The following is a 20,142-nucleotide window of genomic DNA, read 5'->3' on the forward strand; positions in this document are numbered from 1 at the left end:
ATCCAATCTGGACTTTGTTAGAATATATAACAAATTTGACCAAGCTATATTTCTAACAAAGACAAATCATTATTTCTTCTAGATTTTCCAGAACAAAAATTTTCAAAGGAATTCAAAAGACTTTGAAATAAGATTTAAATTTGATTGTACAGATTTTCTAGATCTGCCGGAATATTTTTTTCGAATTTTAATCACAATAAGTTTGAAGAAATATTTCTCAAATATTCTTTGTCGAAAAAACAGAAGCAAAAATGAAGAATTAAATAAAAAAAATGTTATTATTCTTTACAATAAAAAAAATAAATTTACTTGAAAATTGATTTAAATTGTCAGGAAAGAAGAGGAAGGAATCAAAAGGTAAAAAGGTATATATGTTTAAAAAACCTAAAATTATTTTTAAGGTTGTATTTTTTCTCTAAAATTGTCTTTCTGAAAGTTATAAGAAGCGAAGTAAAAAAACAAATGAATTTATTTAAACAAGTGAAGACCAAGTCTTTCAAATATTTTCTTGGATTTTCAAATTCTATTTGAGTTTTGTCTATCTTAGAATTAAAAATGTCGAGCAAAGCGAGAACAGCTTGCTAGTAAATAAATAAAAAATGTTCAAAAATTCAGGCAGCTCACTGGTAAGTGCTGCTATTTGAGCTATTTTTAGAACAGGCCAGCGGGCGACTCATCTGGTCCTTACGGGCGACCTGGTGCCCACGGGCACCGCATTGGTGACCCCTGATCAGGACTATTTGGGTGATGTTTGGCGGGCCAAATGAAAACTTTTGGCAGGCTGGGCGTGGCCAAAATTTTGGACACATCTTCTCCTCATTCTATCTTTATTTTCATGACTATTTAAATAGTAGATTGTCTCATCAAAACTAGGAATGAACACATCTGGAGTTATGTACTTAACAAAAAAATAACTAAAAACACGTTTTATACTCTGGTTTCTTCAAAATAGCCACACTTTGCTCTGATTACTGATTTGCAGACTCTTGGCATTCTCTGCATGAGCTTCAATATGTATTCACCTGGAATGGTTTTGACGTCACAGGTGTCATAGTTTGGATGTGACAATCTACAATGTAAATAGTCAGGATATATAAAGGAAACACATTAAATGAGAAGGTATGTCCAAACTGTATATTACATTTGTTTTTGGCATTTTTTTTTTTAAATAAAAAATTATATAAAAAGGCCTAAAAATGTTTGACATTTGAAAAAATACAACATCCACTGCTAAATGTGTCAATTAACATGACTATTTTCAATATTTGACACACTACATTATGCAGATACAAAACATGTTTGTGGAGAGGCGGAGCCGGCGAACGAGCAGTGGGGCAGGGCACGCTGGAGCCCGGCCCAAAATGGCGGCAAGGAGGCGGAGACGACGACCGAGCAGAGAGGCGGGGCGTGCCGGGAGCGACGCTACGAGCGAGATCACGTGCATGGCTCGCAGACCGGGAAACAATCAACTTATCTCCTCACAGTGTATAAAAGGGGAGAAGGAGGAGAGATCGGGGCGGAGGGAGTAGGAGAGCCGGCAGCAGCGACTGAGAAGCAAGAGCGGCCAAGAGCAGACAAGGACGACGACGACGGCGGCTGAAAAGCAGACTGTGAACGAGCAGTGGAGGAAGGAGCTGAAAAGCGACCCGACCTTCACTAAAGCTTTATTGCGAAATAAAGAAGTCACACCTGCAAAAGAGATGTCCTTCCTGGGTGGTCAGTGGAACCCGAGCGGCGACGGCAAGAGTCGTCCACAATGTTATTACTATTATTATTATTATTATTATTATTATTATTATTATTTCTATTGCATACATGGGGAAAATAAACAATAGTAAACATGTAAAAAAAAAAGCAACAAATCGGAATGTAATAAGAAAAAGTTAAATTTTTTAACTAATACTAATAATATACTTAGTCACATATAAATATATATAACATTTGTTTATAGCATTTTTTTTTTAAATAAATAAATATCAAAAAGGGCCCCAAATGACTATTTACATTGTAAATAGTTTTGTCACATCAAAACTATGAAAGAACACATGTTTCTTCAAAATAGCCACCCTTTTCTCTGGTTACTGCTTTGCACACTCTTGGGATTCTCTGCATAAAGTGAAAACCATTTCCGTTGAAGCTCATGGAGAGAATGCCAAGAGTGTGCGAAAATGGTGGCTATTTTAAAGAAACTAGAATATAAACAAGAGGTATAAAGTTGCTTAAGAGTTATCATGTCAGTAGTGATAAGACGGGCTGCTGTCTTACTTAACATTATATTTTTATGTCCTACCCTCACATTAACAACAGCCATTAAACAAATCTGCTAATTGTTTGTCGAAATCAGTTCTTTTGTTTGGTTTTGCACAATGAAAACTACGGCAGCCATATTCCTGCAGGGACTATTAGTGCGGCTGCTGGATGACTCTAATGGATGGTGCACTTATCCCTCATAGAATCAACTCAGAGTCGCTGCAAAGGCATTTATTTTCTTCACTAATATTGGCTTAAATTATCTTTGAGTTCTCTGCAAAACCACTAAACGGTCCGGAGTGGTTGAAATACTTACACACGTCATGTACTTGTAGTCCTTGGAAAAGACAAAGTAGCACAAATACACGATTCTTCCTCCTTTTTGGAAAATGTCTCTTTATTTTGTTTTGAGTCCCGATAAAACAATCCCCTTATTTCGGAATCCAAATGGTAAAATCCTGTTTGTTAATTGCTAAGGTCTTATGTCGTACTCCATGAACCAGGAAGTAGTCTGTAGACTGTCAAACTAGCACACATTTTGCAATTTTTTACTTAAGTCCCAATAAAACCATTCCCTTATCTCAGAATCTAAATGGTAGTAGAATCGTGTCCATCAGATGCTAAGGTCTTTCATTACTCCGTGAACCAGGAAGTAGTCCTTGGACAAGACAAACTAGCACAAATATACGTCACTAAAACGATTCTTCCACTTTTTTGGGGAAAAATGTCTCTCTATTTTGTTTTGAGTCCCGATAAAACAATCCCCTTATTTCAGAATCCAAATGATAAAGTCCTGTTTGTTAATTGCTAAGGTCTTATGTCGTACTCCATGAACCAGGAAGTAGTCTGTAGACTGTCAAACTAGCACACATTTTGCAATGTTTTACTTAAGTCCCAATAAAACCATTCCCTTATCTCAGAATCTAAATGGTAGAATCGTGTCCATCAGATGCTAAGGTCTTTCATTACTCCATGAACCAGGAAGTAGTCCTTGGACAAGACAAACCAGCACAAATATACGTCACTAAAACGATTCTTCCACTTTTTTTGAAAAATGTCTCTCTATTTTGTTTTGAGTCCCGATAAAACGATCCCCTTAGTTCGGAATCCAAATGGTAAAGTCCTGTTTGTTAATTGCTAAGGTCTTATGTCGTACTCTACGAACCAGGAAATAGTCTGTAGACTGTCAAACTGGCACACATTTTGCGAATTTTTTTTTTTACCTAAGTCCCAATAAAACTATTCCCTTATCTCAGAATCCAAATGGTAGAATCGTGTCCATCAGATGCCAAGGTCTTTCATTACTCCATGAACCAGGGAGTAGTCCTTGGACAAGACAAACTAGCACAAATATACGTCACTAAAACGATTCTTCCACTTTTTTTTAAAAAATGTCTCTCTATTTTGTTTTGAGTCCCGATAAAACAATCCCCTTATTTAAGAATCCAAATGATAAAGTCCTGTTTGTTAATTGCTAAGGTCTTATGTCGCACTCCACGAACCAGGAAGTAGTCTGTAGACTGTCAAACTAGCACACATTTTGCGTTTTTCTTTTACTTAAGTCCCAATAAAACCATCCCCTTATCCCAGAATCTAAATGGTAGAATCGTGTCCATCAGATGCTAAGGTCTTTCATTACTCCATGAACCAGGAAGTAGTCCTTGGACAAGACAAACCAGCACAAATATACGTCACTACACGATTCTTCCACTTTTTTTCGGAAAACGTCTCTCTATTTTGTTTTGAGTCCCGACAAAACAATCCCCTTATTTCAGAATCCAAATGATAAAGTCCTGTTTGTTAATTGCTAAGGTCTTATGTCGTACTCCATGAACCAGGAAGTAGTCTGTAGACTGTCAAACTAGCGCACATTTTGCAATTTTTTACTTAAGTCCCAATAAAACCATTCCCTTATCTCAGAATCTCAATGGTAGAATCGTGTCCATCAGATGCTAAGGTCTTTCATTACTCCATGAACCAGGAAGTAGTCCTTGGACAAGACAAACCAGCACAAATATACGTCACTACACGATTTTTACACTTTTTCCGGGAAAAATGTCTCTCTATTTTGTTTTGAGTCCCGTTAAAACAATCCCCTTATTTCAGTAGTCCTGTTTATTGTTTGCTAAGGTCTTATGTCGTACTCTACGAATCAGGAAGTAGTCTGTAGACTGTCAAACTAGCAAACATTTTGCAATATTTTTAATTAAGTCCTAACAAAAACATTCCCTCATATCAGAATCCAAATGGTAGAATCGCGTCCATCTGATACTAAAGTATTTCATCACTCTATGAACCAGGAAGTAGTCCTTAGACAAGACAAACTAGCACAAAGACGTCACTACACGATTCTTCCTCTTTTTTACAAAAAAATATTTTTCTCTTTGCTGTTTTTAGTCCGAATAAAACCATTCCCTTATCTCAGAATCCAAATGGTAGAATCGTGTCCTTTAGATGCCAAGGTTTTTCATTACTCCATGAACCAGGAAGTAGTCCTTGGACAAGACAAACTAGCACAAATATACGTCACTAAAACGATTCTTCCACTTTTTTGGGGAAAAATGTCTCTCTATTTTGTTTTGAGTCCCGATAAAACAATCCCCTTATTTCGGAATCCAAATGGTAAAGTCCTGTTTGTTAATTGCTAAGGTCTTATGTCGTACTCTACGAACCAGGAAGTAGTCTGTAGACTGTCAAACTAGCACACATTTTGCGATTTAAAAAAAAATGTTTTTACGGAAGTCCCAACAAAACCATTCCCTTATCTCAGAATCTAAATGGTAGAATTGTGTCCTTTAGATGCTAAGGTCTTTCATTACTCCATGAACCAGGAAGTAGTCCTTGGACAAGACAAACCAGCAGAAATATACGTCACTAAAACGATTCTTCCACTTTTTTTGAAAAATGTCTCTCTATTTTGTTTTGAGTCCCGATAAAACGATCCCCTTATTTCAGAACCCAAATGGTAAAGTCCTGTTTGTTAATTGCTAAGGTCTTGTGTCGTACTCTACGAACCAGGAAGTAGTCTGTAGACTGTCAAACTAGCACACATTTTGCGGATTTTTTTTTTTTTTACCTAAGTCCCAAAAAAACTATTCCCCTTATCTCAGAATCCAAATGGTAGAATCGTGTCCATCAGATGCTAAGGTCTTTCATTACTCCATGAACCAGGGAGTAGTCCTTGGACAAGACAAACTAGCACAAATATACGTCACTAAAACGATTCTTCCACTTTTTTTGGGAAAATGTCTCTCTATTTTTTTGGAGTCTCGATAAAACAATCCCCTTATTTCGGAATCCAAATGGTAAAGTCCTGTTTATCGTTTGTTAAGGTCCTATGTTGTATTCCACAAACCAGGAAGTAGTCTGTAGACTGTTAAACTAGCACACATTTGGCATTTTTCTTTTACTTAAGTCCCAATAAAACCTTTCCCTTATCTCAGAATCCAAATGGTAGAATTGTGTCCATCAGATGCTAAGGTCTTTCATTATTCCATGAACCAGGAAGTAGTCCTTGTAAAAGACAAACCAGCACAAATATAAGTCACTACACAATTCTTCCACTTTTTTTCGGAAAACGTCTCTCTATTTTGTTTTGAGTCCCGATAAAACAATCCCCTTATTTCAGAATCCAAATGATAAAGTCCTGTTTGTTGATTGCTAAGGTCTTATGTCATACTCCACGAACCAGGAAGTAGTCTGTAGACTGTCAAACTAGCACACATTTTGCGTTTTTCTTTTACTTAAGTCCCAATAAAACCATTCCCTTATCCCAGAATCTAAATGGTAGAATCGTGTCCATCAGATACTAAGGTCTTTCATTACTCCATGAACCAGGAAGTAGTCCTTGTAAAAGACAAACCAGCACAAATATACGTCACTACACGATTCTTCCACTTTTTTTCGGAAAACGTCTCTCTATTTTGTTTTGAGTCCCGATAAAACAATCCCCTTATTTCAGAATCCAAATGATAAAGTCCTGTTTGTTAATTGCTAAGGTCTTATGTGGTACTCCACGACCCAGGAAGTAGTCTGTAGACTGTCAAACTAGCACACATTTTGCGTTTTTTTTTTACTTAAGTCCCAATAAAACCATTCCCTTATCCCAGAATCTAAATGGTAGAATCGTGTCCATCAGATGCTAAGGTCTTTCATTACTCCATGAACCAGGAAGTAGTCCTTGGACAAGACAAAATAGCACAAATATACGTCACTAAAACGATTCTTCCACTTTTTTTGAAAAATGTCTCTCTATTTTGTTTTGAGTCCCGATAAAACGATCCCCTTATTTCAGAGCCTAAATGGTAAAGTCCTGTTTATTGTTTGCTAAGGTCTTATGTTGTATTCCATGAACCAGGAAATAGTCTGTAGACTGTCGAACTAGCAAACATTTGGCAATTTTTTTTACTTAAGTCCCAAAAAAAACATTCCCTTATCTCAGAATGGTAGAATTGTGTCCCTTAGATGATAAGGTCTTCCATTACTCCATGAACTAGGAAGTAGTCCTTGGAAAAGACAAACTAGCACAAATATACGTCACTACACGATTCCTCCCTCTTTTTTTTGCGAATATTTATTTTTCTCTTTGATCTTTTAAGACCGAATAAAACAATCACCCTACTTCAGAATCTAAATGGTAAAGTCCTGTTTATTGTTTGCTAAGGTCTTATGTCGTACTCCACTAACCAGGAAGTAGTCTGTAGTATGTCAAACTAGCACAAATTTTGCGTTTTTCTTTTACTTAAGTCCCAATAAAACCATTCCCTTATCTCAGAATCCATCCATCCATCCATCCATTTTCTACCGCTTATTCCCCTTCGGGGTCGCGGGGGGCGCTGGCGCCTATCTCAGCTACAATCGGGCAGAAGGCGGGGTACACCCTGGACAAGTCGCCACCTCATCGCAGGGCCAACACAGATAGACAGACAACATTCACACTCACATTCACACACTAGGGCCAATTTAGTGTTGCCAATCAACCTATCCCCAGGTGCATGTCTTTGGAGGTGGGAGGAAGCCGGAGTACCCGGAGGGAACCCACGCATTCACGGGGAGAACATGCAAACTCCACACAGAAAGATCCCAAGCCTGGATTTGAACCCAGGACTGCAGGAACTTCGTATTGTGAGGCAGACGCACTAACCCCTCTGCCACCGTGAAGCCCCTATATCTCAGAATCCAAATGGTAGAATTGTGTCCTTTAGATGCTAAGGTCTTCCATTACTCCATGAACCAGGAAGTAGTCCTTGGACAAGACAAACCAGCACAAATGGTCCAAGAAGTAGTCTGAAGACTGCCAAACTAGCACACACAAAAAAAAAAAAATTCTTTAGTGCCAACAAAACCATTCCCTTATCTCAGAATACAAATGGTAGAATGGTAATAATAATATTAGATTTTATTTGTAAAAAAGCACTTTACGTTGAGCAAACAACTTTCAAGTGCCACAGTGTAAAAAAAAGAAGAAGAATAATAATAGTAAAAAGATAATAAAATAAAATCAAATATAAAACTAGAAACTAGAAACGGCCCAATAGCTAGAACCAGCATGCATGTCTATACAAAGGCTTTTTTTAAAATATGTTTTTATAAGCCTTTTTTAAAAGCATTCACAGTCTGCGGTGCCCTCAGGTGGTCAGGGAGAGCGTTCCACAGACTGGGAGCAGCGGAACAGAAAGCCCGGTCTCCCGTGTCTTTTAGATGCTAAAGTATTTCATTACTCCATGAACCAGGAAGTAGTCCTTGGACAAGACAAACCAGCACAAATGGTCCAAGAAGTAGTCTGAAGACTGCCAATTTAGCACACACAAAAAAAAAAATTCTTTAGTGCCAACAAAACCATTCCCTTATCTCAGAATACAAATGGTAGAATGGTAATAATAATAATAATAAAATTAGATTTTATTTGTAAAAAAGCACTTTACGTTGAGCAAACAACTTTCAAGTGCCACAGTGTAAAAAAAAAAAATAATAATTATAATAGTAAAAAGATAATAAAAATAAAATCAAATACAAAACCAGAAACTAGAAACAACCCTATAGCTAGAACCAGCATGCATGTCTATACAAAGGCTTTTTAAAAAAGATGAGTTTTTAAAAGTTTTTAAAAGCATCCACAGTCTGTGGTGCCCTCAGGTGGTCAGGGAGAGCGTTCCACAGACTGGGAGCAGCGGAGCATAAAGCCCGGTCTTCCGTGTCCTTTATATGCTTAAGTCTTTCATTACTCCATGGACCAGGAAGTAGTCTGCCAACAAATATCGCCATAGCAACATCCTGCCTGCGCTCTGAGAGATTATCATTACATATTGTTTATATTTCATCAGCCAGCAAAGTGATAGCAAGATTCTCCTCTCCACGCTCCCAGTAAGAGGCGGATGTTCTCCATGCATGTGCCGACGACTATCTGCAATAAAAGTGGCAACATTTGCGAGGCAACAACATCCAAATCAATTATTCATCACGGCGTCCAGAATCACTAAAACCGCTTCAAGCAGCAGAAGCGGAGCTCGACCTCCTCGCGCGACGGCAGCCGATCAGGTGTGGGGAAGCAGCGATCTAAAACCAACAACACCCGGGAAGACCATGGCAACATAAAGACGGACTCTGTAGTCCACTTGTTTAAATAAATTAATTTATTTTTTTACTTTGCTTCTTATAACTTTCAGAAAGACAATTTTAGAGAAAAAATACAACCTTAAAAATGATTTTAGGATTTTTAAACACATATACCTTTTTACCTTTTAAATTCCTTCCTCTTCTTGCCTGACAATTTTAATAAATGTTCAAATAAATTTATTTTTTTTATTGTAAAGAACAATAAATACTTTGTAATTTAATTCTTTATTTTAGCTTCTGTTTTTTTTTTCGACAAAAAATATTTGCAAAATATTTCTTCAAACTTATTAAAATTAAAAAAATCTGTGGAATCAAATTTAAATCTTATTTCAAAGTCTTTTGAATTTTTTGGACATTTTTTTGTTCTGGAAAATCTAGAATAAATGATTTGTTTTTGTTAGAAATATAGCTTGGTCCAATTTGTTATATATTCTAACAAAGTGCAGATTGGATTTTAACCTATTTAAAACATGTCATCAAAATTCTAAAATTAATCTTAATCAGGAAAAATTACTAATGTTCCATTAATTATTATTATTATTTTTTTTCCTTTCAAAAAGATTCGAATTAGCTAGTTTTTCTCTTCTTTTTTCGGTTGAATTTGAAATTTTAAAGAGTCGAAATTGAAGATAAACTATGTTTCAAAACTTAATTTTGCATCTTTTTCCTGTTTTCTCCTCTTTTAAACTGTTCAATTAAGTGTTTTTTTTCATCATTTAGTCTGTACAAAAGAAACTTCCGTAAAAGGACAAAAAATCTACGACGGATAACCATTTATATATATATATATATATATATATATATATATATATATATATGTATGTATATATATATATATATATATATATATATATATATATATATATATATATATATATATATGTATATATACAGATTTATTTATTAAAAGTAAATTGAGCAAATTGGCTATTTCTGGCAATTTATTTAAGTGTGTATCAAACTGTTAGCCCTTCACATTAATCAGTACCTAGGAAGTAGCTCTTGGTTTCAAAAAGGTTGGTGACCCCTACTCTAGAGCATATATATATATATATATATATATATATATATATATTTTTTTTTTTTTTTTTTTTAATGAGGGATATTTCTTCCTCGCCCAAAGTCCGCTGGGATAGGCTCCAGCAAACAAATGCATGGATCCTTGCTTAAAGCGACAACAACAACGGACATATTTCCATTGTTTACAAAATGCTACTTTTGTTGAGCAAGACTATTACAAATGTCAAAAGCTTTCAATGAGCATTTCCACACCATGATGCAATATGTGCATTGTTGACATGTTCCACACCATGATGCAATATGTGCATTGTGGACATGTTCCACACAATGATGCAATATGTGCATTGTTGACATGTTCCACACCATGATGCAATATGTGCATTGTTGACATGTTCCACACCATGATGCAATATGTGCATTGTTGACATGTTCCACACCATGATGCAATATGTGCATTGTTGTCATGTTCCACACCATGATGCAATATGTGCATTGTTGACATGTTCCACACCATGATGCAATATGTGCATTGTTGACATGTTCCACACCATGATGCAATATGTGCATTGTTGACATGTTCCACACCATGATGCAATATGTGCATTGTTGACATGTTCCACACCATGATGCAATATGTGCATTGTTGTCATGTTCCACACAATGATGCAATATGTGCATTGTGGACATGTTCCACACCATGATGCAATATGTGCATTGTTGACATGTTCTACACAATGATGCAATATGTGCATTGTGGACATGTTCCACACCATGATGCAATATGTGCATTGTGGACATGTTCCACACAATGATGCAATATGTGCATTGTTGACATGTTCCACACAATGATTTAATATGTGCATTGTTGACATGTTCCACACAATGATGTAATATGTGCACTGTTGACATGTTCCACACCATGATGCAATATGTGCATTGTTGACATGTTCCACACAATGATGTAATATGTGCACTGTTGACATGTTCCACACCATGATGCAATATGTGCATTGTTGACATGTTCCACACCATGATGCAATATGTGCATTATTGACATGTTCCACACCATGATGTGGTATTTTCCCCTTTGCAGTTTCATGTCTTCCTTTGAGCGATATTTCCCGCATCTACTTTGTTTTAGCAATCAAGAATATTTCAGTTGTTTTTAACCTTCTTTATAGGGACTGTCAATCTTGGACTAGGATTATTTTTTTGCTTTTCCCACATAAAGGATGATTGGTACGAGCCAGACGTGTTTAATTTTTTTAACACTCTAATTCAAAAACAGCAAAACAAAGGGCGCGCACAGTGGCGGAGAACAAAGTAGAGTATACTCAAACAAAAACAGCACAATGGCATTACTATATACAAATGAACAAAAGATACTAGCTGTGGCACAAAACAAACCAAAAACGTACGTGGTATAGACCAAATAACAAATAGCGTGGCAAGGCATGAAGGTAGATGAGGAACAGGTTGGTGCGGGTAGGCACGATAAAGTTCAAAGTTGCCAGGACGAGGACAGAAACAGAATGGCTAAAATAGTGACTATGATGGAGACCAGGTGGAAGCTAATGGGTTGGCATGGTGACGGAAACTTACCAAGAAGTGCAAAAACAGAACTGAATGTCCAAATAAATAAACATAACGTGACCAAACATAACAACAACACAACATAATCCACAGGCGTGACAGGGACATTGTTGATTGTCATGTCATGTTCGGATGTACATTGTGGACGCCGTCTTTGCTCCACAGTAAGTCTTTGCTGTCGTCCAGCATTCCGTTTTTGTTTACTTTGCAGCCAGTTCAGTTTTAGTTTCGTACCACATAGTCTTCCCTAATCTTCAATGCCTTTTCTTAGGGGCACTCACCTTTTTTTATTTTTGGTTTAAACCATAACCAACCATGCATCATTATAGCTCTATTGTTTTAGTTCTTGTGTTGCGCCCCTATTTTGGTGGCTTTTTCTCTTTTGTTGGTATTTTCCTGTAGCAATTTCATGTCTTCCTTTGAGCGATATTTCCTGCAACAACTTTGTTTTTTAGCAAACAAGAATATTTCATTTGTTTTCAACCCTTCCTTGTGGGGACATTGTTGATTGTCATGTCAAGTTCGGATGTACATTGTCTTTGCTCCACAGTAAGTCTTTGCTGTTGTCCAGCATTCTGTTTTTTTTTTTTACTTTGTAGCTAGTTCAGTTTTAGTTTGGTTCTGCATAGCCTTCCCTAAGCTTCAATGCCTTTTCTTAGCGGCACTTACCTTTTCTTTATTTTTGGTTTAAACCATAACCAACCATGCATCATTATAGCTCTGTTGTTTTAGTTCTGGTGTTACGCCCCTATTTTGGTGGATTTTTCTCTTTTGTTGGTATTTTTCTGTAGCAGTTTCATGTCTTCCTTTTGAGCAATATTTCCTGCAACAACTTTGTTTTTTAGCAAACAAGAATATTTCACTTGTTTTCAACCCTTCCTTGTGGGGACATTGTTGATTGTCATGTCACGTTCGGATGTACATTGTCTTTGCTCCACAGTAAGTTTTTGCTGTCGTCCAGCATTCTGTTTTTTTTTTTTTACTTTGTAGCTAGTTCAGTTTTAGTTTGGTTCTGCATAGTATTCCCTAAGCTTCAATGCCTTTTCTTAGCGGCACTTACCTTTTCTTTATTTTTGGTGTAAACAATAACCAACCATGCATCATTATAGCTCTATTGTTTTAGTTCTGGTGTTAAGCCCCTATTTTGGTGGCTTTTTCTCTTTTGTTGGTATTTTTCTCTAGCAGTTTCATGTCTTCCTTTTGAGCAATATTTCCTGCATCAACTTTTTTTTTTAGCAATCAAGAATATTTCCGTTGTTTTCATCCTTATTTATGGGGACATTGTTGATTGCCATGTCATGTTCGGATGTACATTGTGAACGCCATTTTTGCTCCACCGTAGTCTTTGCTGTCGTCCAGCATTCTGTTTTTGTTTACTTTGAACCCAGGTCAGTTTTAGTTTCGTTCTGCATAGCCTTCCCTAAGCTTCAATGCCTTTTCTTAGCGGCACTCGCCTTTTGTTTTAATTTTTTTAAGCAAGAGATACCTTTTTACCTGCACTCTGCCCCCCGCTGTTTCCGACATCTACAAAGCAATTAGCTACAGGCTGCCACCTACTGATATGGAAGAGTATTACACTCAATAACAACATATAATTTGCAGACTGGTTGGCAAATAATATGTTTAACACCAAATAAGCAAAATTAGTCACGGCACACCACACTGTATCTCCCGACACACATGTGTGCCGCGGCACAGTGGTTTGAAAAACACTGATGTAATACATGTGTGTTGTTGACGGGTGTCACATGACATTTAAATGTTGCATAACCGCGGAAAAAAGTCGGGGGGGGGGGAACAAATCAAACAAAAAAGCCATTTGACTGGACTTGGAAGTACACCAGCCTTTTCTTAAAGGATAGCAGCAAGTTCATTGCCATTCTCGTGTGGACACGCTCGCTCGGTGTGGCCGATGGAGGTCTGGGCGAGCGAAGGGGGTGGTGAGTGAGGGTGAAGCAGGAATGCACAAACAGGTTGCACGGACAGGGTGGAGGTATGCACAATTCATGCAGAAGCTTTCAAAATAATGATTATGATTAATTATAATTTTTATCATTATTATTATTTCTGCCAGGCGGCACGGTGGCACCGGGGGTTAGTGCATGAGTTCAATCCCCGGGGCTCGGGATCTTTCTGTGTGGAGTTTGCATGTTCTCCCCCCGTGACTGCGTGGGTTCGCAGCTGAGATAGGCTCCGGCACCCCCAAAAAGGGTAGAAAAACGGATGGACGGATTATTCCCGGCTAAGTTTGAAACCAAAACAAAAGGGAGGGCGAGCTCATCCTCTTTGTCATGTCGTCCTCATGACCACGTCTAAGGTGCTTAACTCGGCTCCGTCAGCGGCACATCAAATCTCTACCAGCCCTCCTTCACACACACACACACACACACACACACACACACACACACATGCACACACACACTTACCTCCCGAGAAAGAAATACACTCCATCTTCTTGTTTTTATGTTCCGGGCAAATTTAGTCCACCAGCGTCTTCCCCTCGCTTCCCTCAACTCACTTTCACTTCATCCCTCGCTCTCCCTTTCACACTCCCTCTCTTTCTCTCTCTCTCTCTCTTTCTCTCTCTCTCGCTCGCCCTCCCCTTTGTCCCCCTGACTCCCCTCCTCCTCCCCCCACCCCCCCCCCTCCCCCACGGCCCCGCCTCCGTATTGTACGTGCAGAACTTATCGCCACCGGATGCGATAATTGGCGCGTCTCGATGTTAGCACGCTTTATTCAGCCGCCGCGCTATTAGGCATCGCCATGGGCGAGCTAACCACACGGTCGGAGGAGAGGAAGTTCATCCGTCGTCGGTCGTTTCGTGCCTGCGGACTTTTCAACACGGGGAAGTTCCGTAAAGGTGGAGAAGTGCGACACAAGTCATGTGGGTTTAAGCTAATGGCGCAACCCCCCACTCCCAGGAGTACACCGGCTGTGTTCTCTCCCGCGTCATTAACAAGGTTTTCGCTAACCAACCTTTGGGCTTTATAGCGTCGCCATGGTTACCCGCTGACTCTGTTTCCATTTGAATGTGCCGTGTTTGTGCGTGTTTGGCGGATGAGTACTTTTGTGGCTTTGACGCCTTTTGTTTGGCCCATTCGGTATCCACACACACCTGTGTCGTCGCATGATGCAAGGTTCACACTTTCCACTCCAGTGTACGGTGTGCCGTGTCTAATTTCACTTATTCGGGGTTAAAAATTGTCAGGTTCAAACACTAAAGACATCTATTAAACAGACATAGATGCAAGGAATTAAACAGAGACAGACTTCAATTTAGCTCAATTGAGGGGAGACGTCTGGACTGTACTCTCTTACAGTCCCCACCACAACACGCTCTGACGAAAGATTGTATGCCTCCTCTTTTATTTGGTCTTTCCCCATACTTGCCAACCTTGAGACCTCCGATTTCGGGAGGTGAGCTGTGGGGGGCGTGGTTAAAAGGGAAGGAGTATATTTACAGCTATTCATCCATTCATTTTCTATCGCTTATTCCCTTTTGGGTCGCGGGGGGCGCTGGTGCCTATCTCAGCTACAATCGGGCGGAAGGCGGCCACCTCGTCGCAGTATGTGTAGAAATCTTTATTTATAATTGAATCACTGTGTATTTTTCAACAAGTTTTTAGTTATTTTTATATTTTTTTTCCAAATAGTTCACGAAAGACCACTACAAATGAGCAATATTTTGAACTGTTATACAATTTAATAAATCAGAAACTGATGACATAGTGCTGTATTTTACTTCTTTATCTTTTTTTTTTTTTTTCAACTAAAAATGCTTGGCTCATATTAGGGGGTACTTGAATTAGAAATATGTTCAGAGGGGGTACATCACTGAAAAAAGGCTGAAAACCACTGCTCTAAATGCCGTTGATGTTATTGTCACATATGCATGTACAGTAGATGGCAGTATTGTCCTGTTTAAGAGTGTCACAACATTGCTGTTTACGGCAGGCGAACTGCTTTACGGTAGACGAAAACGTGACTGCTGTTGTTGTGTGTTGTTGCCTCGCTGGGAGGACCAGGAACTCGCCCTCGATCATTCTACAGTAATAACGTCATTGAGCAGGCACTCTGTTTATATTGTGGGAAAGCGGACCTGAAAAATAGGCTGTCGACACGTCACTCAGGTCCGCATGGAACTGGAGGGGGAGTGGCCTCCAGCTCCGCCTGAATTTCGGGAGATTTTCGGGAGAAAATTTGTCCCCGGAGGTTTTCGGGAGAGGCGCTGAATTTCGGGAGTCTCCCGGAAAATCCGGGAGGGTTGGCAAGTATGACTTTCCCTGATTACATGGCAACAGCTGTTTCTAAAGGAAGGGGGTCGTAAACAGCCGTTGCCCTCGGTCACGAAACAGTTCAAAGAAAAAGGTGCCGGAAAGGGAGTCAGATCCTGCTTCCTCTCCGCTTTGTAAATCTCGGGTCAAGACAAAATCTTCCTGTGGATTACAATACGTCAAAGAACCCGACACCTTCATGTCGGTTCCCATCCTACATAGTGGAGTTTTACAAGCCGTTTGCTTTGTTGGACCAAAGACAGCTTGTTTCCTCTCACCAGGAACTCATGGCATCACACAGTTTTGTGATTACTTAGATAAAATTATTCTGACAAAAATATTTTGGGGGAAACCAGTAATTATAGTCTACAAATGATGTGTGGTTGTTTTTGAGTGTCAAGTGTTGAGAGTAACCGTGTAATACTCTTCTATATCAGTAGGTGGCAGCAGGTAGCTAATTGCTTGTTGGAAACAGCGGAAGGCAGTGTGCAGGTAAAAAGGTGTCTAATGCTTAAACCAAAATTAAACAAAAGGTGAGTGCCTCAAGGAAAAGGCATTGAAGCTTAGGGAAGGCTACGCAGAATAAGACTACAACTGAACTGGCTGCTAAGTAAACAAAAAACACAATGCTGGACGACAGCAAAGACTGTGGAGCAAAGACAATGTACATCCGAACATGACATGACAATCAACAATGTCCCCACAAAGAAGGATAAAAACAACTGAAATATTATTGATTGCTAAAACAAAGTAGATGCGGGAAATATTACCCAAAGGAAGACATGAAACTGCTACAGGATAAGACAAAAAAAAAGAAGAAAAAGACATCAAAATAGGAGTGCAAAACAACAAATAAAACAATAGAGCTATTTTGATGCATGCTTAGTTATGGTTTGAACCAGAAATAAACAAAAGGTGAGTGGCCCTAAGAAAAGGCATTGAAGCTCAGGGAAGGCTATGCAGAATGAGACTAAAACTGAACTGGGTGCAAAGTAAACAAAAACAGAATGCTGGACGACAGCAAAGACTTACTTTGGAGCAAATGTAATGGAAGAATAGTTCGGAATGTTGGAATGGTTTGAAGGTTGAAGAGTTGGCATTTCCAGGAAAAACGGAATTTGGTTTAGAACTTGGGAAAGTGTTAGTTGGACGAGAGGAATGTGTTGAAAGTGGAATTGTGACTTTTGGTGGGCATAGTGATGCCAGATTCGTTCTTTTGTGGATGCGATCGGGCAAGAACACAGCATATGGTAAGAAAAGAAGATGTATTAAACTAATAAACAAACAATGAACAGAAAAACTGGCACAGGGGCACAAAAGGCAAAACAAAAACTACTAGCATGTGAGCTAGGGATAAATAAAGGCGTAGCGCGAAAGCTAGCGAGTAAGTACATAGAAAAGCATAGGTCACTTGTTGCTTGTAAGGCAAATTAGGATCCGAGAGAGAATGAACAAAAGCCTTAAATAAGGTAGTAATCAGCAAAAACAGGTATGCGTCGAACGCAAAGGGCAGGTGAAAAACTAAGAAGCAACCATGGTGACCGAACAAACAGGAACTGGGGAAGGCAAACAACAGTGAGATACCAAAATGGAACAAAACAAGAATATGGAATGATCCGGGTAGCGGATCATAACAGGAATGGTTTGAATTGGTTGAAAAATGTGGAAATGGTGAAAGTTTGAAAAATGGCCATTTCATTTTGAATGGGAAAAAATGTCCTGGAAAAGCTGGAATTCTGGGAAATCCGTGAATTTTTAAAAATGTTTTGAAGGAGAGCACACAATTTTGAACAGGCTGAATGTTTTGAAGTTGGAACGGTTTGAATCCGATGAAAAATTTGGGAATTGTGGAAGTTTAAAAAATGCACAATTCATTTTGAATGGGGGGGATATGTCCCTGAAAACTGGGATTTTTTTGGAAATCCGGGATTTTGAAGAGGAGCACACAAATTTGAACAGGCTGAATATTTTGAAGTTGGAAAGGTTTAAATTGGATGAAAATTGTGTGAATTGTGGAAGTTATAAAAATGGAAAATTAATTTTGAATGGGGGATATGTCCCTGAAAACTGGGAATTCTTGGAAATCCGGGAATTTTAAAAAAAATTGTTGAAGGAGAGCACACAATTTTGAACAGGTTTAGCGTTTTGAATTTGGAACAGTTTGAATTGGATGACCAATCTAGAAATTGTGGAATTTTAAAAAATGTCCCACTGATTTCAATGGGAAATTTCATGGAAATGTGGAAACTATGGGGAAAGCCGGTCCTGTTCTGCCTCCCTGTAATATTTGATCCTGTTCTGCCTCCCTGTAATATTTGATCCTGTTCTGCCTCCCTGTAATGTTTGATCATGTTCTGCCTCCCTGTAATATTTGATCCTGTTCTGTCTCCCAGTAATATTTGATCCTGTTCTGTCTCCCCGTATTGTTTGGTCCTGTTCTGTCTCCCTGTAATTTTTGATCCTGTAATGTCTCCTTGTAATGTTTTACTCTGTTCTGCCGTCCTGTATAATTTGATCCTGTTCTGTCTTCCTGTAATGTTTGATCCTGTTCCGTCTCCCTGTAATATTTGATCCTGTTCTGTCTCCCTGTAATATTTAATCCTGTAATGTCTCCCTGTAATATTTGATCCTGTCCTGTCTCCCTGTAATGTTTGATCCTGTTTTGCTTCCCTGTAATGTTTGATCCTGTTTTGCTTCTCTGTAATGTTTGATCATGTCCAGTCTCCCTGTAATTTTTTATCCTGTTCTGTCTCCCTGTAATGTTTGAGCATGTTCTGCCCCCCTGTAATGTTTGATCCTGTTCTTCCGCCCTGTAATATTTGATCCTGTAATGTCTCCCTGTAATGTTTTACTCTGTTCTGCCGTCCTGTATAATTTGATCCTGTTCTGTCTTCCTGTAATGTTTGATCCTGTTCCGTCTCCCTGTAATATTTAATCCTGTAATGTCTCCCTGTAATATTTGATCCTGTCCTGTCTCCCTGTAATGTTTGATCCTGTTTTGCTTCCCTGTAATGTTTGATCCTGTTTTGCTTCTCTGTAATGTTTGATCATGTCCAGTCTCCCTGTAATTTTTGATCCTGTTCTGTCTCCCTGTAATGTTTGAGTATGTTCTGCCCCCCTGTAATGTTTGATCCTGTTCTTCCGCCCTGTAATATTTGATCCTGTAATGTCTCCCTGTAATGTTATACTCTGTTCTGCCGTCCTGTAATATTTGATCCTGTTCTGTCTTCCTGTAATGTTTGATCCTGTTCCATCTCCCTGTAATATTTGAGCCTGTTCTGTCTCCCTGTAATATCTAATCCTGTAATGTCTCCCTGTATTATTTGATCCTGTCCTGTCTCCCTGTAATGTTTGATCCTGTTTTGCTTCCCTGTAATGTTTGATCCTGTTTTGCTTCCCTGTAATGTTTGATCATGTTCTGTCTCCCTGTAATGTTTGATCCTGTTTTACTTCACTGTAATGTTTGATCTTGTTCTGTCTACCTGTAATGTTTGATCCTGTTCTGTCTCACTGTAATGTTTGAACATGTTCTGCCTCCCTGTAATGTTTGATCCTGTTCTGCCTCCCTGTAATATTTGATCCTGTAATGTGTCCCTGTAATATTTGACCCTTTTCAGTCTTCCTGTAATATTTGATTCTGTAATGTCTCCCTGTAATGTTTATCATGTTTTGCTTCCCTGTAATGTTTGATCATGTTCTGTCTCCCTGTAATGTTTGATCCTGTTCCGTCTCCCTGTAATGTTTGATCCTGTTCAGTCTCCCTGTAATGTTTGATCCTGTTCTGTGTACCTGTAATGTTTGATCCTGCGCCGTGTCCCTGTAATGTTTGATCCTGTTCTGTCTCCCTGTAATGTTTGGTCCTCTTCTGTCTTCCTGTAATGTTTGATCTTGTCCAGTCTCCCTGTAATGTTTGATCCTGTTCTGTCTCCCTGTAATGTTTGCACCTGTTCTTTTCGCCTGTAATGTTTGAGCTTGTGCTGCCTCCTTATAATGTTTGATCCTGTTCAGTCTCCCTGTAATATTTGATCCTGTTCTGTCCCCCTGTAATATTTGATCCTGTTCTACCTCCCTGTAAAGTTTGCTGCTGTTCGTTTACCTGTAATGTTTGATCCTGTTCAGTCTCCCTGTAATATTTGATCCTGTTCTGTTTACCTGTAATTAGTTGATCCTGCTCTGTCTCCCTGTAACGTTCGATTTTGGTCCGTCTCCCTGTAATATTTGATATTGTTCTGTCTCCCTGTAATGTTTGGTCCTCTTCTGTCTTCCTGTAATGTTTGATCATGTCCAGTCTCCCAGTAATGTTTGATCCTGTTCTGTCTCCCTGTAATGTTTGAGCATGTTCTGCCTCCCTGTAATGTTTGATCCTGTTCTTCCGCCCTGTAATATTTGA

The 20,142-nt window shown here is 38.8% G+C and overlaps 1 protein-coding gene across 1 annotated transcript in view; it reads right to left on the reverse strand.

The window, feature by feature from the left end:
* Positions 1-13,988, reverse strand: part of flrt1b (fibronectin leucine rich transmembrane protein 1b) — a 162,278-nt gene extending 148,290 nt beyond the window's left edge. Inside the window, exon 1 of the mRNA XM_061900188.1 lies at positions 13,905-13,988. The gene's annotated coding sequence lies outside the window, so the exon portion shown is untranslated. The remainder of the gene's footprint in view (positions 1-13,904) is intronic.
* Between the last annotated feature and the right edge of the window lie 6,154 nt (positions 13,989-20,142).

This window comes from Nerophis ophidion, linkage group LG05 (genome assembly GCF_033978795.1).
Source record: "Nerophis ophidion isolate RoL-2023_Sa linkage group LG05, RoL_Noph_v1.0, whole genome shotgun sequence".
In the NCBI taxonomy this organism is placed as follows: Eukaryota; Metazoa; Chordata; class Actinopteri; order Syngnathiformes; family Syngnathidae; genus Nerophis; species Nerophis ophidion.